At 43.4% G+C, this 20,272-nt stretch overlaps 1 protein-coding gene across 3 annotated transcripts in view; it reads right to left on the bottom strand.

Moving 5' to 3' along the window:
* The window catches only part of LOC144680838 (four and a half LIM domains protein 2-like), a 100,868-nt gene that overhangs the window by 60,951 nt on the left and 19,645 nt on the right, over nt 1–20,272 (bottom strand). The window contains exon 1 of one of the 3 annotated variants that reach the window (XM_078542282.1): nt 3,669–3,767. The exons of the other annotated variants lie outside the window; for them this stretch is intronic. The gene's annotated coding sequence lies outside the window, so the exon portion shown is untranslated. Of the gene's footprint in view, nt 1–3,668; nt 3,768–20,272 lie in introns of those variants that run through there. 3 annotated transcript variants of the gene reach the window in all.

Raw genomic sequence — 20,272 nt, 5'->3', positions numbered from 1 at the left:
GGCAGATAAGCTAGAGGCCCAACTCCATGCATGTCCACGTGGCTGCGTCTGAACTGTCTCAGCTGCAGAGGAATGATCACTTTATACAAGGTTTTCCTAATGCGTGGCTGCTTCCCTCCCCCTGACCCCGCATGTGCTTGTGCACTACCTTCAACCGCTGGGCAGCCCTTGCGTGCCCCTCCCACACAAGTTGCCTCAACAACAGACAGCCCTTGCACCCCACCTGAACCCACCTCAACTTTGAAGTCCAACAGGCGATCCAGGCGAGCGCTGTGCAACGTTACTCTGCACTCACCTCCGAGTTCCCCTCGGTGCAGTCCGCCAAGTGCACGCCTTATATATGCTTTTGTGAAACATGTCGACATGCAATCACACTGACCTGCTCGAATGATCCAGCGTGAGGGGATGATTCCAGCAGGTTGGCCTTATAACGATATGCAACGTATTGCAACGAGGTTCCTGACATCCGATAGCACAATTGTCAGGCTGAGTGGACAAACGCAAACTAGTTTTGTGACGTTGTAAAACCGCTTTTTGGCCTTCTCACCATATTGTCCGCCCACGCTACCGAACAAGCCCAACGCCATTGGGCATGGGAGATTCCACTCTCAGGTTCTTCTGACTAGAGAACCAGTTCTGATTAGCCACCTAATTGAGTAACTGTGCCACTGCCACCAGCAGGCAGCTTGTTTACCACAGTGTAAGACTGGAAAAAACTACAAGGTAATGTTAAAGTCAAATTAAATGCTAAATGCAAGACTTGACTAGATTTTTAAAAAGAGGTCAACCCTTAAAACATTAGAATTCCCTCACTCACCAAATCCCGCATTAAATATTCTGTCTCTCTGTACTCTGTTGAGCTGGTCTTCATACTACATTCTTTGATTGGCTGGCTATACTTAAAGTTGATATGTCACCAGGCCGGATGGGTGCATCCGAGGATGCTGAGGGAAGTAAGGGCAGAAATTGCAGAGGCACTGGCCACAATCTTCCAATTTTCCTTAGATACAGGGGATGGCATGAGAGGACTGGAGATTTGCATATGTTAAACCCTTGCTCAAAAAGGGTTCTTTTTATTCATTCACGGGATGTGGGCATCACCGGCTAGGCGAGCATTTATTGCCTGTCCTTAATTGCCCTTGAGAAGGTGGTGATGAGCTGCCTTCTTGAACAGCTGCAGTCCATGTGGTATAGGTACACCCAGTAAGAAACCCCCCAGTAAGAATCATGGGAATGTCATGCTGCAGGGAGACTAGTTTTAGTAATTCAATTTAAATTCCACCAGCTGCTGTGGTGGGGTTTGAACCCACAACCCGGAACATTAGTCTAGGCCTCTGGATTACTAGTCCAGTATGTTATTAAGAATTACTACTGGATTTAAAAAAAAAATCATCTACAGGATGTGGGCGTCACTGGCTGGGCCAGCATTTATTGCCCATCCTAATTGCCTTTAAGAAGGTGGTGGTGAGCCTCCTTCTTGAACCGCTGCAGTCTATGTGGTGTAGGTACACCCACAGTGCTGTTACGAAGGGAGTTCCAGGATTTTGACTCAGCGACAGTGAAGGAACGGCGATATATTTCCAAGTCAGGATGGTGAGTGACTTGGAGGGGAACTTCCAGGTGCTGGTGTTCCTCTCTATCTGCTACCCTTGCCCTCCTGGATAGTAGTGGTCGTGGGTTTGGAAGGTGCTGTCTAAGGAGCCTTGGTGAGTTCCTGCAATGCATCTTGTAGGTGGTGCGCACTGCTGTTACTGTGTGTTGGTGATGGAGGGAGTGAATGTCTGTGGATGTGGTGCCAATAAAGCAGGCTGCTTTGTCCTGGATGGTGTCCAGCTTCTTGATGTAAGGTGGTGTAAGAATAAACCCAGCAATAATAGGCCAGTCAGTCTAACTTGGTGCTGGGAAAGCTTTTGGAAATGATAATCCAAGACAAAATTAGCAATCACTTGGACAAGGATGGATTAATTAAGGATTTATTAAGGCAAATTATGTTTAACCAGCATGATTGAGTTTTTTGATGAGGTAACAAGTTGTTAAGGGTAATGCAGTTGTTATGGGATTCTAAAAGATGCTTGATAAAAGTGCCGAGCAATAGGTTTGTCAGCAACGTTGAGGCTCATGGAATAAAAGGTTCAGTAGAGGCAGGGATACGAAGTTGGCTGAGCAACAGGAAACATAAGAGGAATGGTAAACGGTTGTTCTTTACGCTGGAGGAAAGTATACAGTGGTGTTCCCCAGGGCTCAGTACAAGGACCATTGCTTTTCTTGATATATATTAAAGGCCTAGACTTGGGCGTGTAGGGCACAATTCAAAACTTGTGATGACAAAAAATTTGGAAGTATTGTAAGTTGTGAGGAGGATAATGATAGACTTCAAGGGAGCATAGATGGACTGGTGGAATGACAGCTGAAACGTAATGCAGAGAAACGTGAAAAATTACATTTTGCTAGGAAAAATGAGGAATATAAAATAAAGGATACAACTCCAAAGGTAGTACAGGAACAGAAGGAACTTGGGTAAATGTGCACAAATCATTGAAGATGGTAGGGCAAGTTGAGAAATTGGCGAATAAGGCATATGGGATCCTGGGCTTTATAAGTTAGGGGATCCAGTACAAAGGCAAAGAAGTTTGATAAATCTTTTTAAAACACTGGTTTGGCCTCAACTGGAATATTATGTCCAATTCTGTGCACCACAATTTAGGAAGGACGTGATGGCTTTAGACAGGGTGCAGAAAAGTTGGATGAGAATGATTTAATGGATGAGGAACTTCAGTTACATGGACAGATTTGTAAAGTTGGGGTTGCTCTTCTCGAACAAGCGAAGGTTGAGAGAAGGTTTGCTAGAGGTGTTCAAAATCATGAGGGACAGAGTAGATAGGGAGAAACTGTTTCCATTGTCAGATGGATTGAGAACCAGAAGACATAGATTCAAGGTGATTGCTAAAAGAACCAAAGGTGGTGTGATAAATATGGTTTTATCTAATATGTAGTATACCTTTAAAAAGAATGTTATAAAGGAAGATCACATGATCTTGTGTAACCAATAGTGAAGATGAAGATGGCTGCCCAAGCTCTGGAGTTGTTGAAACACCATCAACAGGAAAATATCTGTTTTACATGGCCCAAGTACAGAGAGGGTCAAAGGCTGAGGGCTGTTAAAGTTTACACTTAAATCTAGAATCAAGACACCTGCTAATTCAAGGAATGCCAGCTGTGGGAGTCTTGAAGGAGACGATTGAACTCTTTGCTTTATATGGAACTCTATGGAACAAGCTAACTCTGTAGTTAGTTGGAAGTCAGTAGTCTGCAAGTGAGCAGCAGAGGTACGTGGATAGAGTTTGGTGTAGAAACACATATGTGTAACTGCTGAGTACCTTGTAAATAAACAGAATGTTCCACTTAAGAAGTGTCTGCAGAACCATTCTATCCAAAGTACCAACTCGATCACCCTGCAACAAGTGTGCAAGTTTGATTCACAAGTCATAACAAACTGGTGACGAGGATAAAGCGAGGGTAAGGCGGAGACCTAACAAACTTGTGACGAGGACACATCAAACCAGCGACAAGGAGAAAGAAGGAAAAAGCAACATAGAAGAAAGATACAATAAACTAGCGTAGAGAGTAAAATCTCGGAGGAAATCAAAAGAATCAAAATTGGGCTGTACCTTGCACAGTAATTGTAAGTAGAATTTCCAAATTGCCAAAGTAATCTCCTCACAAAATGCCGCAATTTGGAAGAATTGATCCTTTTGATCCAACCATGAATGCTTGGTCTCATTATATTGAATACCTCGCATTCTATTTCCAAGTGAACGACATGACGCGGGAAGAGAAGAGACGGGTGATCCTCTTATCTGCATGTGGGAATAAATCCTACAGCTTAATTTAAAGTTTGATGGCATCCAGTGCCCCAGATTCCAAAACTTTTGATGAATTGATGGACCTCGTGAAGGGTCATCACCAGCCAAAACCCTCGGTAACGATGCAACGTTTCAAGTTTAATTCGAGGAATAGAGCCCCGGGGTGCTTGTTATGTGGCAAGTTTGAAACAGTTAACAGAACACTGTGAGTTTGATACATCTCTAAACGATATGCTCAAAGATTGTTTAGTGTGCGGTGTGAATGAGGACACGATTCAAAAGAGATTACTATCTGAAACAAATTTGGATTTTAAGAAGGCACTAGAGATAGCACTGGCCTGGAAAGCGCAGTAAGGGATTCAAAAGCTCACCAAAGCAGAAAAGGGATACTCACAGACAGAAAAAGAAGGCCTGGCAATCATCTTTGGTGTCAAGAAATTTCACCAGTACGTACACAGCTGTCATTTTGTTATCGTTTCTGACCACAAGCTATTGCTAGGGTTGTTAGGCGAGGCCAAGGCTATACCACCCATAGCCTCGGTGAGAATACAACATTGGGCCATGATCCTGGCAGCGTACAAGTATACTTTTGTACATAGGCCTGGAAATCAAATTGCAAATGCTGATGCACTTCACAAGAAAATGGTGAAGATGTCCGAGTTCCACAAGAACTCGTATTATTGTTAAATTTCTTAGATTCATCACTGGTATGTGCTAGACAGATCAGAGACTGGACAAGTAGGGACCCAGTCCTATCTCAAGTATGAGAAAAAGTGCTTCATGATTGGTCACAAGAGCCTTTATCTGATGAAATGAAACTGTACTTTAACAAAAGACATGAAATAACCAGCCAGGGTGGTATCTTATTGTGGGGAGCACGAGTGATATATCCTCCAAAGGGAAGAGAAGCTGTTAATTGAACTACATAGTGCACATCCAGGAATGTCCCGAATGAAGACCGTGGGCGGGATTTTCCGCTCCTACCCATTGCCGCGATCTTCTGGTCCCGCCGCAAGTCAATGGGCTTCTGGCTGGGGCACCGCCTCACCCGTGGCAGGTCCCACCCACGATGGGGCAGGAAAATCCCGGCCAATAGCACACAGCTATCTATGGTGGTGTGGGATGGATGGAGAAAAAGAGGGCTTAATGAAGAATTGTGCACAATGTCAGCAATTGCAAAAGTTACATCAACAGCTCCGTTACACCCTTAGGAGTTGTCAGGAAGACCATGGGTGCGGTTACACGTTGACTATGTGGGACCTTTCATGGGAACAATGTTTCTGCTCATTGTAGATGTGCACTAACAATGGATGGGCATATATGAGGTGAAGTCACCAACATCATCTGCTACAATTGAGAAGCTGCATCAAAGTTTTCCCATCAATGGACCACCAGAAGTGGTTGTATCTGATAACGGCACAGCATTTACGAGTGCTGAGTTTCAACGAGTTATCAGCCTCAACAGTACAACTCATGTGAAAACTTTACCATACCATCCTTCTTCAAATGGACTGGCTGAAAGAGCAGTTCAAATGTTCACGTCTGGCATGAAAAAGTTAACTGGAGATTCCTTAGCAACTAAGCTAGCACTCTTTCTCCTCCATTATAAGAATACCCCTCCCACAACAGCAGGTGTCACACCTATGGAATTATTAATGAAACACCGTCTCAGGACGAGATTGAGCTTAATAGTGCCAAATTTAGGGGGCAAAGTAGAAAAGAGTCAAGGAAGTCAGAAAACTGGACACATGTGTCATAGTCATGAGAGGAAATTTACCGTGGGAGAGACGGTATATGTGAAGAACTTTGGAGAAGGACCAAAGTGGTTACCTGGTGAAATACATCAGTGTAAATAATTTACTATTTTGAAAAGATTGTAATTGTAAATGTAAAAATATGTTTCCGAATAAAGGGGGAGGGATGTGGTAACTATGGTTTTACCTAATGTGTTGTATGCCTTTAAGAAGAATGTTTTAAAGGAAGATCACATGACTTTGTGTAACCAATAGTGGAGTAGCGTGGGCTAACTCTGTAGTTAGTATTTAGTTCGAAGTCAGTGGTCTGCAAGTGAGCACCAGAAGTATGTAGATAGAGTTTGGTGTAGAAACACACATGTGTAGCTGCTGAGTACCATGTAAATAAACAGAATGTGTTCCACCTCATAAGGATCTGCAGAACTACTCTATCTAAAGCATCAACTTGGTTACCCCGCAATAAGTGTGCAAGTGTGACTCATAAGTCACAGCAGGTGGCATGAGAAAACCTTTTCTTTCCAGCAAATGGTTAGGAGCTGGAATGCACCACCTGAGGGTGATTCAATTGTGGGTTTCAAAAAAGAATTGGATAAGCACTTGAAGGAAAAATGTTTTCAGGGTTATGGGAAAAGGGCGGAGGAATGGGATTAGCTGAATTAATCTTGCTGAGAGCTGGCAAGGATTCTACAGGCCGAATGGCTGAATCCTGTACAGAGCCATACCTTCACTATGCTTAATTTTATTTATTGGCCTCATTGAAAGCTTTTATTCCATTGGATAACCTGGAAGTTCATTCTCAGATTCTGGATATGGCAATTTACTGAGTTGGCATCTGACCAAACAGGCTACAGTAATTTCAATTGAGTTGGAAAATCCAGTCGAGTGTGTTGCATTGACAGAAAGCATGAATCAGCCAGTTTGATTGGAAGAGGAAGATCCCACAGTGGCTTTTGGTAAGAGGGCAGGCGTCCAAGGCACTTATCCAAATTCCATACGGCTGCTTTAGGCTAGCAAGGATCTGCAATGGTTTTGGAGTGTACTGTCAGGAACCACCTATTCATCTTGGAACTGTCTCTCTAAGGGCAGTCAATAGGATCCCATTTGAGACACATCTACTCTGAATGTTCCAGAGTTCAGTTATGTGCTTGCTCCAAAAAAGAGAGATCTTAGTGACTCACAAAACACCCGATGGTGGGGCTTTGATGCTAGAGGTGGGGTTCACATCCACTGGCCGGAAACCAGTGAGAACCCTGCATCGAACATTTTTGGGAGGTCCAAAGCAATTTTGTTAGAATTATAGGCACTTACCGATGCATTGAATTAAGCCCTGAGCAGGGTGGAACTCCCAGCCCAAGAGTTGCTGGCCAGTCAGAAGTTGGCAGCTCTCCAGTGGTGGTAACATTACCAGACAGCTAGCTACTGTCGATACTACACTGGGGCCTTTAGCAGGGATCAACTATGGATCCCTGAAGAAAGGTAAGTGGGCGGTTGGGGTACCAAGGAGGTTGGGGGCGTCAATAACAAGGGCAGGTTCTTTCCATTGTGCGCCCCTCTTCCTAATGCCGGGTCCCTCGACAGGGCTCAGAATGCCTTACAAGGAACACCCCTCCCTCCAATAGCCCACAAGCATACTCCATAGGGTTTACTGTGTGGTTGTCTGGCATGGCGAGTTCCCCGCTGGCTGCTGGTAGAATTCCGGTGGTGGTGAGTTGAGGCTTTTAAGTAGCTTCTTAAAGGCCTCAATTGGCATTCCCGGCTGGAGTTGGATAGTGGAGGACTTGGGAAGGCGACGGAGTCACATCCCACACCCTCTCGTCCAATCAATCAACACCCTCACCACCTCTGAACTCGCCTCTGGGGTGGGGTGGGGGAGGGGAGGCGGGGACATAAGATTCTGCCCATTAATCCTTATTGACATCAGCGATTAAGGTGGTTCCTTGGATTGTCATATCATATATTTTGGGGGCCTGCGGAGTATTCAGAGAGGAATAGGCTACTTTAATTTTTATGAGGAATATGGAAGTATATGGGGTACAGTAAGTTAGTGGTTATGGTGCTGGATTAGAGGTTATGAGTTCAAACCCTGTTATCTCAGGGTCTGGCATATACAAGGTTAATGTGGAACTGAGTACAGTACTGCCCACACAGTGATGTAAGAAGGTACATGACCCAGGTCCAGTGGTCAGCATGAGACGGGTAAAGGCTTAAACATGGAGATAGCTCCTAGCCTGTACCCTTCACTGTACATGTGTAAATAGTTTTACTTGTTAATAAAGACTTACAGTTAAACTACTGAAGAGGATGAAGATTTCTTTAAGAGAGACATCATTCTGTAAACAATATCCTCTCAACAAATCCCGCCAGTGAAAAGCTGCAAGGCGGTTGTAAAAACCCCAATCTAAACTGGTCTAGGTTTGATTTCAGGTTTGATTTACCCAGAGAATGACGCTTTATGACTTTTTGAAATTTCCTAGCAAACTATTCAATTGAAAACAACCCGAGAGTTATAATAAACGAACAATTAATTAAACTTTGCCAGTGCTATATGTATCCCGAGAATAAATCAGAATGTGACATTGTGGAGTGCTATAAAGGACAAGAGATTTCCAAGTGCATTGTTTCAAGTTATTTTCAGAAGGCTATTGACCTATTGACCTGGATTTTCAATTGCCAATGGGGGCAGGAATGTGTAAGGGCATGATTTGAAAATGGCATTCCTGGGGGACGGTACAGGATCCCTCTGCCTCTGAGACCATTTGCCCTTTTCAAAGGCCTAGCAGGGGGAAGGGAACAGGAAACTTGCTCACCACCAATTAACGGCCCTTTAAGCTTGTTAAAGGGTCTGTCAGGAACAGAATGGAAATTTCAATCTTTCTTTCTAGATCCAGCCAAATAATCCAGTACACATTAGTGCAGCTGTTGGGGTCACTGTGGGGTAAATGAAAGTTTGTTTCCAATTATGTTCTTTTTGTGGAATTTGAGGGATTAACTGTAGCCAGGTCTAGTGCTATACCTTGACTTGGTGTCCATGGCCACTCTCTGCCATCTTTATCTCCTGGTCCTTTCATGAGCTGCCTGCTCATCTCAGCAAAGGCAGCAGCAGCCCCCAACATGGCTGGCACCTGCCTTTGTTGCAGGCTTCAGACAGGACACTCCTATGTCGTGGAAGTGCATGGCATTTCTAATTCAGCACTGAGCTTGCCCCCTGCCCAATCAGCCCATTTACATTTCAAAATAACGTTGTGAGAGTGATACAGTTCAGGAGCGGGGTCAGAACCCGGAATCCATCTGGGTCTCAGGTTCCTAACATTGCTCACTGAGTAGTACAGCTGTCCTGAAGAAGCTGGAACCATGTTTTATCTGGGATATGCTCTAGCTGCAAGACCCCTGTAAGGGGAGATGTCAAATTCACAAGACCTATCTTACTCAGTCAAGAAGTAAAGACATGGTTGTGCACTATTGCCTATTTGGTTCAATGTCTATTCATGATATAAAAACAAAAAACTGCGGATTCTGGAAATCCAAAACAAAAACAAAAATACCTGGAAAAACTCAGCAGGTCTGGCAGCATTTGCAGAGAGGAGCACAGAAGGTGCAACACCTGCCCCTTTACTTCCCCTCTCCTCACCGTCCAAGGGCCCAAACACTCCTTTCAAGTGAAGCAGCATTTCATTTGCACTTCCCTCAATTTAGTCTACTGCGTTCGTTGCTCCCAGTGCCATTTCCTCTTCATTGGAGAGACCAAACGCAGACTGGGTGACCGCTTTGCAGAACACCTTCAGTCTGTCCGCAAGCATTACCCAGACCTCCCTGTCGCTGGCCATTTCAACACTCCACCCTGCTCTCATGCCCACATGTCCGTCCTTGGCCTGCTGCATTGTTCCAGTGAAGCTCAACGCAAACTGGAGGAACAGCACCTCATCTTCCGACTAGGTACTTTACAGCCTTCTGGACTGAATATTGAGTTCAACAATTTTAGATCATGAACTCTCTTCTCCATCCCCACCCCCTTTCCGATCCCCCCCTTTTTTTCCCAATAATTTATATAGACTTTTCTTTTCCTACCTATTTCCATTATTTTTAAATATATTTCCATCCATTGGTTTATCTCTACCTTTTAGCCTTTTTCGCTTCCTTCACCCCACCCCACCCCCAATAAGGCTATCTGTACCTTGCTTGTCCTGCTTTATACCCTTAATTAGCACATTCTTTAGATAATATCACCACCTTCAACACCTCTTTGTTCTTTTGTCTGTGTCATCTTTTGGCTATCTCCACCTATCACTGGCCCTCCAACCAGCTCTACTTGTCTCACCCTCCCCTTAAACCAGCTTATATTTCACCTCTTTTCTATTTTTACTTAGTTCTGTTGAAGGGTCATTCGGACTCGAAACGTTAACTATGCTCCTCTCCGCAGATGCTGCCAGACCTGCTGAGTTTTTCCAGGTATTTTTGTTTTTGTTTTCTATTCATGATATGTTGGTGGCATCATAATGGATGCTTCAGAGTGCCTGTTTTGGCTACCCCCTGATGTATTATGGTATTCAACATTCAATCCCTCCACCACGGATGCACAGGCAGCAGCATGTACCATCTACAAGATACACTGCAGCAACTCACCAAGACTCCTTCGACAGCACCTTCTAAACCCACACCCTCTACCACCTAGAAGGACAAGTGCATCAGATATATGGGACCACCATGCTGTGGGGAGACGATAGAGTAGTGATGATGTACTGGGCTAGTACAATACCCAGGCTTGGGCTGACAAGGAGCAAGTAATATTTGTGTCACACAAGTGCCAGGCAATGACCATCTCCAACAAGAGAGAATCTAACTGTTGGCCCTTGACTTTCAATGGCACTACCATTGCTGAATCCCCCACTATCAACATCCTGGGCGTTACCATTGACCAGAAACTGAACTGGACTAGCCATATAAATACTGTGACTATAAGAGCAGGTCAGAGGCTAGGAATCCTGCAATGAGTAACTCACGTCCTGACCCTCCAAAATCTGTCCACCATCCACAAGGCACAAGTCAGGAGTGTGATGAAATACTCTCCACTTGCCTGGATGAGGGCAGCTCCCACAACACTCAAGAAGCTTGACACCATCCAGGACAAAGCAGCCTGCTTGATTGGCATCCATTCCATAAACATTCACTCCCTCTAACATCGACAAACAGTGGCCGCAGTGTGTGCTATCTACAAAATGCACTACAGAAACTCACCAAGTCTCCTTAGGCAGCACCTTCCAAACCTACGACCACCACCATCTAGAAGAACAAGGGCAGTGGAGAGATGGGAACACCATCACCCAGAAGTTCCCCTCCAAGCCACTCACCATCCTGACTTGAAAATATATTGTTCCTTCACTGTTGCTGGGTCAAAATCGGTCAGTCGGGATCACACTGAGAAAGGAGTTAGCCCTTCCTCTATGACTAGCAAGTGCATTATATGTGCAGTATAAAACATGCGTACAAAAAGTTCCAAGCTATGCAATGGAAAGAGTTCCTCTGGTCCCTAAATGAATTCCAGCACCAAGAAGAGCAGTGGATTTGTGGCAAAAAGGGGAAACCATTAAATAGGATGGCTTTCCTTGCACTGATCTGTGGTGATGGCACAGCCCACTTTATTAGCCTCATGCTGTTTAAATGGGGTGTATGTGCCCAATGTATTCTGCTGTTTTGCTTCATTTTGAACCATGTACTTGTATGTGCTCGGTGCCAGTGTCCTATTTCTGAGTGCTTCCCTAGTTGATGAATTAGCAGTGGTGGACGGCTGCTCAGTTAGCAAGCAAATTGTAAGGGATGCAGAAGGCCCATTTCTTTTTAAAAGCAAAAAACTGCGGATGCTGGAAATCCAAAACAAAAATAAAAATACCTGGAAAAACTCAGCAGGTCTGGCAGCATCTGCGGTGAGGAACACAGTTAACGTTTCGAGTCTGTATGACTCTTCAACAGAACTAAGTAAAAATAGAAAAGAGGTGAAATATAAGCTGGTTTGGGGGGGGAGGGGGTGAGGGGTGGGACAGGTAGAGCTGGATAGAGGGTCAGTGATAGGCGGAGATAGCCAAAAGATGGCATAGACAAAAGGACAAAGAGGTGTTGAAGGTGGTGATATTATCTAAGGAATGTGCTAATTAAGGGTAGAAAGCAGGACAAGCAAGGTACAGATAGCCCTAGTGGGGGTGGGGTGGGGTGAAGGGAAGGGATCGAAATAGGCTAAAAGGGAGAGATAAAACAATAAAACACCGCCCCCCCACCCCTAAACCAGCTTATATTTCACCTCTTTTCTATTTTTCCTTAGTTCTGTTAAAGAGTCATATGGACTCGAAACGTTAACTGAGTTCCTCTCTGCAGATGCTGCCAGACCTGCTGAGTTTTTCCAGGTATTTTTATTTTTGTTTCGCCCATTTCTTTTTGTTCTTCAATGAAAGCAAATTGGATGTTATGGGACCGGTAATAAAATCCTAGCTGTGAGGTGCAAAGATTACTACTACAAAGATGCTCAGTTCCTGAGATGGTTAACCATCTGTTTCACTCTTTGCCTTTTTACTGCATCTGAGTTTTGCTTTAAAACGAAAAAATACAGTGGATCAAGATAGATTAGTTCGGCACAAGGAAATTAATTTTTTACCTTGTAAGTAAAATCATTTTTGAAAATATAGATAAAATAACTACTGAACATTATTACCATAATTATATTATAGCAGGGTGATTTGACATTTAGAAATTAATTTATTTCCTGGTAATCATATTCCTCTTAAATGTTGTGGGACCATTTTCCTCTTAAAATGTTCACGTCACTGATTGGTTAATAAACTTTTGACATTCATACTAATTATGAAGCTTATTAGTTTCTTGTGAAGAATCAAAGGACCGTTATTACTAGAGCATAATAGATGACACCTATTTTTCATTGCTGATAATAAACAAATATTCCTAGGAACTGCACTTTTCAACCCCACACCTTTCTGCAATTCCATCAGTGGATCATAAATCACTTAATAAAATAGCCAATTCTCCCAGATTTAATGAATAAAAGAAAATTTGATGATTATTTATGTTATTGCCTTTCACAGGTCATTGGTGTTGGTTGACAAACACCACTTGACTGTCAATTTGCTGTCAATAGATGGGTTTCAATCAACTCTGCTTCTGACACCATCACCGTATCCAAGGTTGGTGTCAGGGAAGAGGGGTAAAATTACCTCTTTCTGTCACCAGTGCTACAATGGGTGTATTTGGGACACCTACCAGAGGAAGTGGATTTGGGAAATGTGCTGTTGACCAGATGCTGGTGCCATGGGCTTCTTGTGGTAGCAGTACCATCACCACAAGAAGAACAGCAGTTCAAGGAGTAGGTCTATATCACCGCTGTCACAGGGCAAATAAGGATGGCAAGCAATGCATCCTCATCATCCACATCCTGAGAACAAATGTTGAAAGAAAATATTCTGTAGGGATACTACTGGTGATTGGGGAATGGAAAAGGGGAAGAAGGCAGTAGCCAGGGGTAAATTTGATGATTATTTGTGTTATTGACTGTTATTTTAGGTGTCATGTTTATTGCATATTCCCACTTTGGCTGTCACTGTTTTTGCAATGGTCGCATGCATATGTAATTTACTACCAAATATATTAGGTAGAAATGGAGAATGAAATGGAAAAGACTTATAAGAACAGAACTTCGGAAAATTTTATGTAATAAATGTGAACGCCATGCAATAGATAACAATATGTAGAATACATTGGAGTTGATCATTAATGAAGATTACGTGTTTATCAAAAATGTCATATGTTGAGCAGTGCATCAGTAAAGATTTAGCTGTCTTGTAGAAATAGCTACAAAAAAAACTGCTAAATGCTATTATCCTATACAGTGTCATGTCAAATAAAATTGGAACTAAACTGCACCCCTGCCTGTGTGATAAGATTCCTGAATTTCATCAGCCTTTATGTTGCTGCTATTTCTTAATCCATCATCCTGCACGTACTCTGGATTTGAGGGATTTAATGATAAGTGATATGCCCTGGCAAAGAAAACCTATAAACCTTCTGGGACATTTAAAAGCCTCTTTGACATAAAGCAGCAACAGCTGCAACACTCTGCTCTGGTTCAGAATTTGCCCAATGCGTACATGTATTCTACTTTTAACAACTGGAGTAGTGCTACTGGGCCAAAAAAAACACTCTAACCCACAAATACTTGCAAAATAAATGAAATAATTTGTCAAAGTGTCAGGAGTCCATTGATCTATTCTTGCCAGAAGAAGCGCCCAAATGTATTTCAGTTTTAGTATAATGTATGCAGCTATTGTGGCTGTGATTTCAGTTCAGTGAAGCTAATACGCACTTTCATCAAAAGCAAAATGATATAGAGGAAAGCAGGATTAAATTCAGTGATACAGTGTTCCTGAGGGGAGCATGGCTGCAAAATTGTCCCCATAATGCTAAGCAATCTATGTGTATGGCTCAATACTGACAGTGATAAGGTACTACTTTATCAGAAAATGTTGTTTCTGGTTATGTAGGTAACTTTTGCCTGTCTGAAATGAGTGGCCAGGTACATCAATGCATGGATCCCAGGCTCTGCCAATTAGTCAGCTGTTGGGTGGGTGTCAGGAATTAACAAGGAATTCACTCTCTTTTTGATTTTACTCTTTCTCTTCTTCGAGACATGTAGTCCCTCCTTGTTTGGCACAGTTGGGAAGTGGAACTGAGCAGTCATGAAAGGTCATCCAAAGCATTTGTTCACAGAACTGAGTATTTGATACTAGTGCTGCACTGTCCTTAAGTATTCTCCAACCCTCATGATGAATAGTCCCCTCTCTTCCGTGCCACATAAGACTGAGCTAGTCCGTGAATGGTGGCGAATCTAAGATAGATTGCTGAATATTAGAGCCTAAGGTCTCTATAATTTCCCATCAGTAAGCACAGGTGTAGGAGCAAGGGAAGACTTGAAAGAGCAATGGATCATAATACTCTCTTCCAATGACAACAATTTTGCACTATTCAGTCAACACCGTACTTGCACATGACAGAACAAGGACAAGTCCAGGTGTACTCACAGGTAAAAAAGTGCTGCAGTCTGTGACAGGAATTTTACAGGTGTATGACCATATACAATGGAGGTGGAAGCTGTGGCAGCATTTTCAACTCTGAATCTGAAGGTTGTGGGTTCAAGTCCTTACAGTGGGACTTGAGCACAAAATGTAGAATGGCACTCCAATACATTACAAAGGGTATGCCACACTTTCAATTGAGATGGTGAACTGAGGCCCTTTCTGCCCTCTGAGGCAGACATAAACGACCCTACAGCAGTATTCAAAGAAGGGAAATTCTCCCAGCCAATAGTTATCCCTCAACCAACACCAAAAAACAGGCAAGAATTCCCTGCACCTCCTTTCCTACCAGAAATGCATATGATTTGCAGAAGCAGTGTGTCAAGGGTGTTTGTCCCTTTTTCTGATGCATTATGTACATGATTGATACTTACTAACGAACACAAAAATCATCTCAAAACTGTATGAAATTTTGGGAGGGTTAACACTTCAGAATCCGCAGCCACAGAATTGTCACATCCGTCGACCTGCTCACAAATTAAAATGCACAATCAAATTTAGAGTTAAAAAACGACTTGCAGGATTGTAAAGCAATCAAAGCTGTTTGTCACAGCCATTTCATATCTGGATTAATGCAGTTTTAAACAGATTTAGAAACCGAAAATCTCAAACGCTACTGTAATCTAATATATTCCTGCCTGACATCAAAATCATTCCAAAGCCTCATGAACAAAATTCCAGACGCACAGGTTTGTCATATGTTACAGTGTAAAAGATTGCATTCTGACTAGGACAATTCACCACTTTCAGTTAGAAGTTAATTATGATCAGGTGGTTGACCTCCTTTGAAGAGATACTGATGTTTGCATTAATGACACGTCAACCCAAAGCACTTTTTAACTCTTGACTGGCCGTGCTTATTTTATTTTAAAGAAAAGCTGTAAAAAAAAATAAAGTAGCACAAATTTTACAAACTATGAAAGGTTTGAAGAACGTTACCATCCATTAGTCAAAGTCTGAAGTCTGTTCTTGGGTTTCTCCGTTATATAGAAACATAGAAAATTTATGGCACAAAAGGAGGCCACGCTGTCCCTCGTGCCCATGCCAGCTGAAGAAAAGCTGTTCAACCGAATCCCACTTTCCAGCCCTGTAGGTTCCCACACTTTGGGCTTAATTTTATTGGGCCTGCAGGAGCAGGAAAGTAGTTTGGGTGGATGGGGATGTGGTGTGGGGGGACTGAAATGTCACCCCCCCGGTCCCCCCCCGCGCTGTGGCAATGGCCTCCCCCAAGTCATCCGTCCACGGCCTCACCAATCACCACTCTCTCACTGGAGCCTGTCTAACTCACCCTGGGTGACCCCTGGCCTCACTCGCCTTGCTGCGAGGCTGGTGACCATCAATGGGTGCAGTCCCAGCAGTGGCTACTGCAGCCGGTGGTGCTGCTAGAGCTGAAACTCTTGCAGGCAGCCTCTCATAACTTAAAGGGACAGGAGATCTGGCAGCAGCTCGCTCACTGCTAGATTGGCATGAAACCCAGTCAGGGCACCCCTAAACAACTGGATTGTGTCTGGTATTCTGGCCTGTCGTCAGGGCCACTGCCACCCGGACAGTGCATATGAAGCATTGTTTAAATGCGACGAGGGTTTCTACCTCTACCAGCCTTTAATGCGGTGCATTCCAGATCCCCATCACCCTCTGAATGAAAAGATTTCTCCTCAACTTGCCTCTAATACTTCGGTTAATTACTTTAAATCTATGGCCCCTGCCTATTGACTTCCCTGCTAATGAAAAAATTGTTCTTCCTATCCTCATTAGTCCCTCATAATTTTATATATCTCAATTAAATCTCCCCTCAGCCTCCTGTTCTGAAAAAAATGCTTATCTAATTTTTCCTCATAGCTAAAATTCTCAATTTCTAACAACATTCTCATAGATCTCCTCTGTACACTTTCTAGCCCGATGTGGTGGCGAGAACAGCACACAGTAATCCAGCTGCAATCTGTGGTATTAGGGTGTTTGGGACTGTAAGGGTTAATATGCAACTGGGGAAACAGTACCACCCACATTATGATGTAGACAGTCACATGGGAGTTGTAGAGTGTGGTAGTGAGCCTGGTAGAAGTTGGCATGAAGATAGCACCGAGTCAGGACTGTGTCCTGTATAAATGTGTCATTAATAAGGTTATTGTTGAACCATACAACCCTCTTGACTGTTACATGAGACAACATACAACGATACAGCATGGTGGCAACAGGCGAAGGACCCCAAAATCCCTAAGAATGAAGAAATAAAGGAAGTGCAGTCTGACCTAAGAGAAATGCACCTAACTTGAAGATCTCGAATACACAGCTCAAGAAGCTCAAGAATACATCCAAGAAGCTCCATTACAGGTTTGGAGGCTAAAGGACAGAAGAGAGATCCACTGTGCAGCATAAGAGGACTCCACCAGAGCACATGGAGGTCTGTTGTGAGACCTGATCGAAAGCAGCATCAAAGGACCTAGCCAGATAGCAAATGGATGAGAAAACTCCAAAAAAGGCCAAAATAAGCTATTAAATTCAGTGCAATAATCAGGCAGCACTGACAGACCGATTGTTTAATAAGTGTGGCTTGAGGAATGCTGCAGCCCAGATCAAGAGCCGGTGCCATAACACGTGGTGACCACACATGAGAGAAAAATATTCTTTAAAGAGAATTCAGTAAAATATCAGCTTCAATTCGATTCTCCAAGCTCAGGAAAGCAATAAGCTGGCCAAAATGATTTGTTCAAAAGATTTTCTGTGGAATTGCTGAAGTTCGAAATGGCTCCATAAGCAGAACAAGAACCCGCCAAATCCCAACAATTGCGGGAAGAAAGAAAAAAAGTTAAAGCTGTACTCCCTGTGCTGAAAACAGCCATGGGTGTTCAGGGGAGGCAATGGCATAATGGTATTATTAGTGGACTAATGTTCCAGAGATACAAGGTAATGTCCTGGGGACCTGGGTTCAAATCCTACCCTTTACAGGGAAACCATTGTCAATTGTTGTTAAAAACCCATCTGGTTCACTAATGTCCTTTAGGGAAGGAAATCTGCTGGCCTACATATAAACTTCAGACCCACAGCAATGTGGTTGACTCTTAAATGAACAAGGGCAATTAGGGATGGGCAATAAATGCTGGCCTAGCTGGTGAAGCCCACATCCCAGGAATGAATAATAAAAAAAAATCAACACTGCCAGACCAATTAAGGCAGATGGAAGTGCCAGACCAGGTGCAAATTTGGGCATTATGTGTTATTAATAAATAGTTATTGTTCCACCATTCAAGCCTCTAGACCTCTTCATGAGATAATACAGTCTAACTAGTGTTTTATACAATTCTAGCATAGCCCTCCATGCTCATATATTCTGTGCCTCAGCTAATAAAGCAAAGTTTCCTGTCTGCATTCTTGATGTGTAATCTGTCCTGCTACCTTCAGGGATCTGTGGACATGCACTCAAAGGTCCCTCTGTTCCTCTACACATGCCAGTATCCCACCATTTATTGTGTAATCCCTTCCCTTGTTTGTCCATCCCAAATACATTAACTCACACTTCTTCAGAATGAATTCCATTTCCCTCTTTTCTGGCCACTTGATTAGTCCATTGATATGTTCCTACAATCTACAGTTTTCTTCCTCACTATCAACCATATGGTCAATTTTTGAATCATCTGCAAATTTCTTAACCATGCCCTTATATTTGACTCTAAATCATTGATAAATATCATGAAAAGCAAGAGAGCTAGTCCTGAGCCCTGCAGAACCCCACTGGAAACAGTTTTCCAGTCACAAAAGCACTTGTCAGCCATTACCATTTGCTTCCTACCACTGAGCCAATTTTGGATCCAACTTGAAATGTGCCCTTGAATCCCAGGGGTTTTTACTTTTCTGACCAGTCTGCCACACAGGACCTTGTCAAAAGCCTTGTTAAAATCCATGTAGACTACATCAAAAGAACTACCCTCATCGACACTCCTCAATACCTTTTTACAAAATACAATCAAGTTAGTCAGACATGTCCTTCCCTTAACAAATCTATGCTGACTATCCTTAATGATGATCCTCTCAAAATGATGATTTATATTGTCCCTCAAAATTTTTTCCAGTAATTTGCACACCGCCAATGTTAAGTTGACTGGCCTAGATAACTTGGGCTATCTTGTCCTTCCTTTTAAAACAATGGTACAATGTTAGCAGTCTTCCAATCCTCCAGCACCATGCCTGCAGCCAAAGGGAATTGAAAAATGGTCACAGCTTCCTTTATTTCCTCCCTGCTTCTCTTGCAGCTTGGGATACATCTCATTCTGCCCTCGTCGTTTATCCACTTTCAAAGGTCAAAGAATCACAGAATTGTTATGGCCCAGAAGGAGGTCATTTGGCCCATCGTTTCTGTACTGGCTCTCCGAATGAGCAAAGCACCTAGTTCTGCTCTCCTGCCTTCTTCCCATGACCTTGAACATTCTTTCTTTTCAGGTAACAATCTAATTCCCTTTTGAATGCTTCAATTGAACCTGCCTCTACCACATTCTCAGGCCAGGATTTCCCAGTCGGCGAGCTGGGTGGGGAGGCCTGCTTGCCAATGCGTAAAAGGATGTGGGGTGATGTTGGGCGGAACTCCCGACGTTACCGCGCCCCATTTCAATTTTCAGGTAGGCGGGGGCTCAGCAGAATCAAGTGTGCGCCCACTGACCTGTCAATGGCCAATTGAGGCCATTGACAAACTCATTAAAGTCTTTAGTGGACCTGCCCGTTCAACCTTAAGGTTGGCGGGCAGGCCGGGAGCCCTGGCGGGCATTAGAAAAAGCATGAAACCTCATCCATGGGCAGGGTGAGGTTTCATGTAGGTTTTAAAAATGTAATAAAAGCGTATTTGAAAGTAATGGACATGTCCCAACTCACGTGATAGTGTCACATGAGGGGACATGTCCGGGATTTTCTTTTCTATTTTTCAGATTTTTTATTGTGGAGCCGATCTCCCTGAGGCAGCACAGCTGGGAATCCCCCCCGCCCGCACAGGGAGCACATAGCGCTTCCTGGTGGATGTCATGTTGGGCGGGCCTTAATTGGTAAAATGGCAGCGCACCCCTGATCGGGGGCACCAATCGGAGGTGTGCCTTCACGCGCCCGCTCCTAAACTTCCCCCCCAAACGGGGGGAAAATTCTGTCCTCAGGCAGTGCATTCCAGGTGCTAAAAATCTCAATATTTCCCCTCTCACTATGTTTATGCCATCCAATATTTCATACTATTCCCCCTTCACTACAATGTCAGCATCATTGACTTCACCTCTTTGGGGAAGCATTAATTAAGAACCATGCCCGCATCTTCTGCTTACACACACAAGTTGCCTTTATGGTCTCTAAACAGCCTGCGCTTTCCTTAATTATCATTAATAACCATTAGGTCTCTAATCAGTCTGCACTTTCTTCAATGCTTTCTTCTTCTTTCTTCTCTTGCTCTTTGTGCATTTTTAAAATATCTTTTGGTTTTCTTTCATTTTACCTGTCAATATGTTTTTATGCTCTTTCTTTGCTTTCCTAATTTCCTTTTTAATATCACCCCACATTT

The sequence above is a fragment of the Cetorhinus maximus genome, chromosome 5, assembly GCF_964194155.1.
Source record: "Cetorhinus maximus chromosome 5, sCetMax3.hap1.1, whole genome shotgun sequence".
Taxonomy (NCBI): Eukaryota; Metazoa; Chordata; class Chondrichthyes; order Lamniformes; family Cetorhinidae; genus Cetorhinus; species Cetorhinus maximus.
This window is presented reverse-complemented; position numbering and strand designations above follow the sequence as displayed.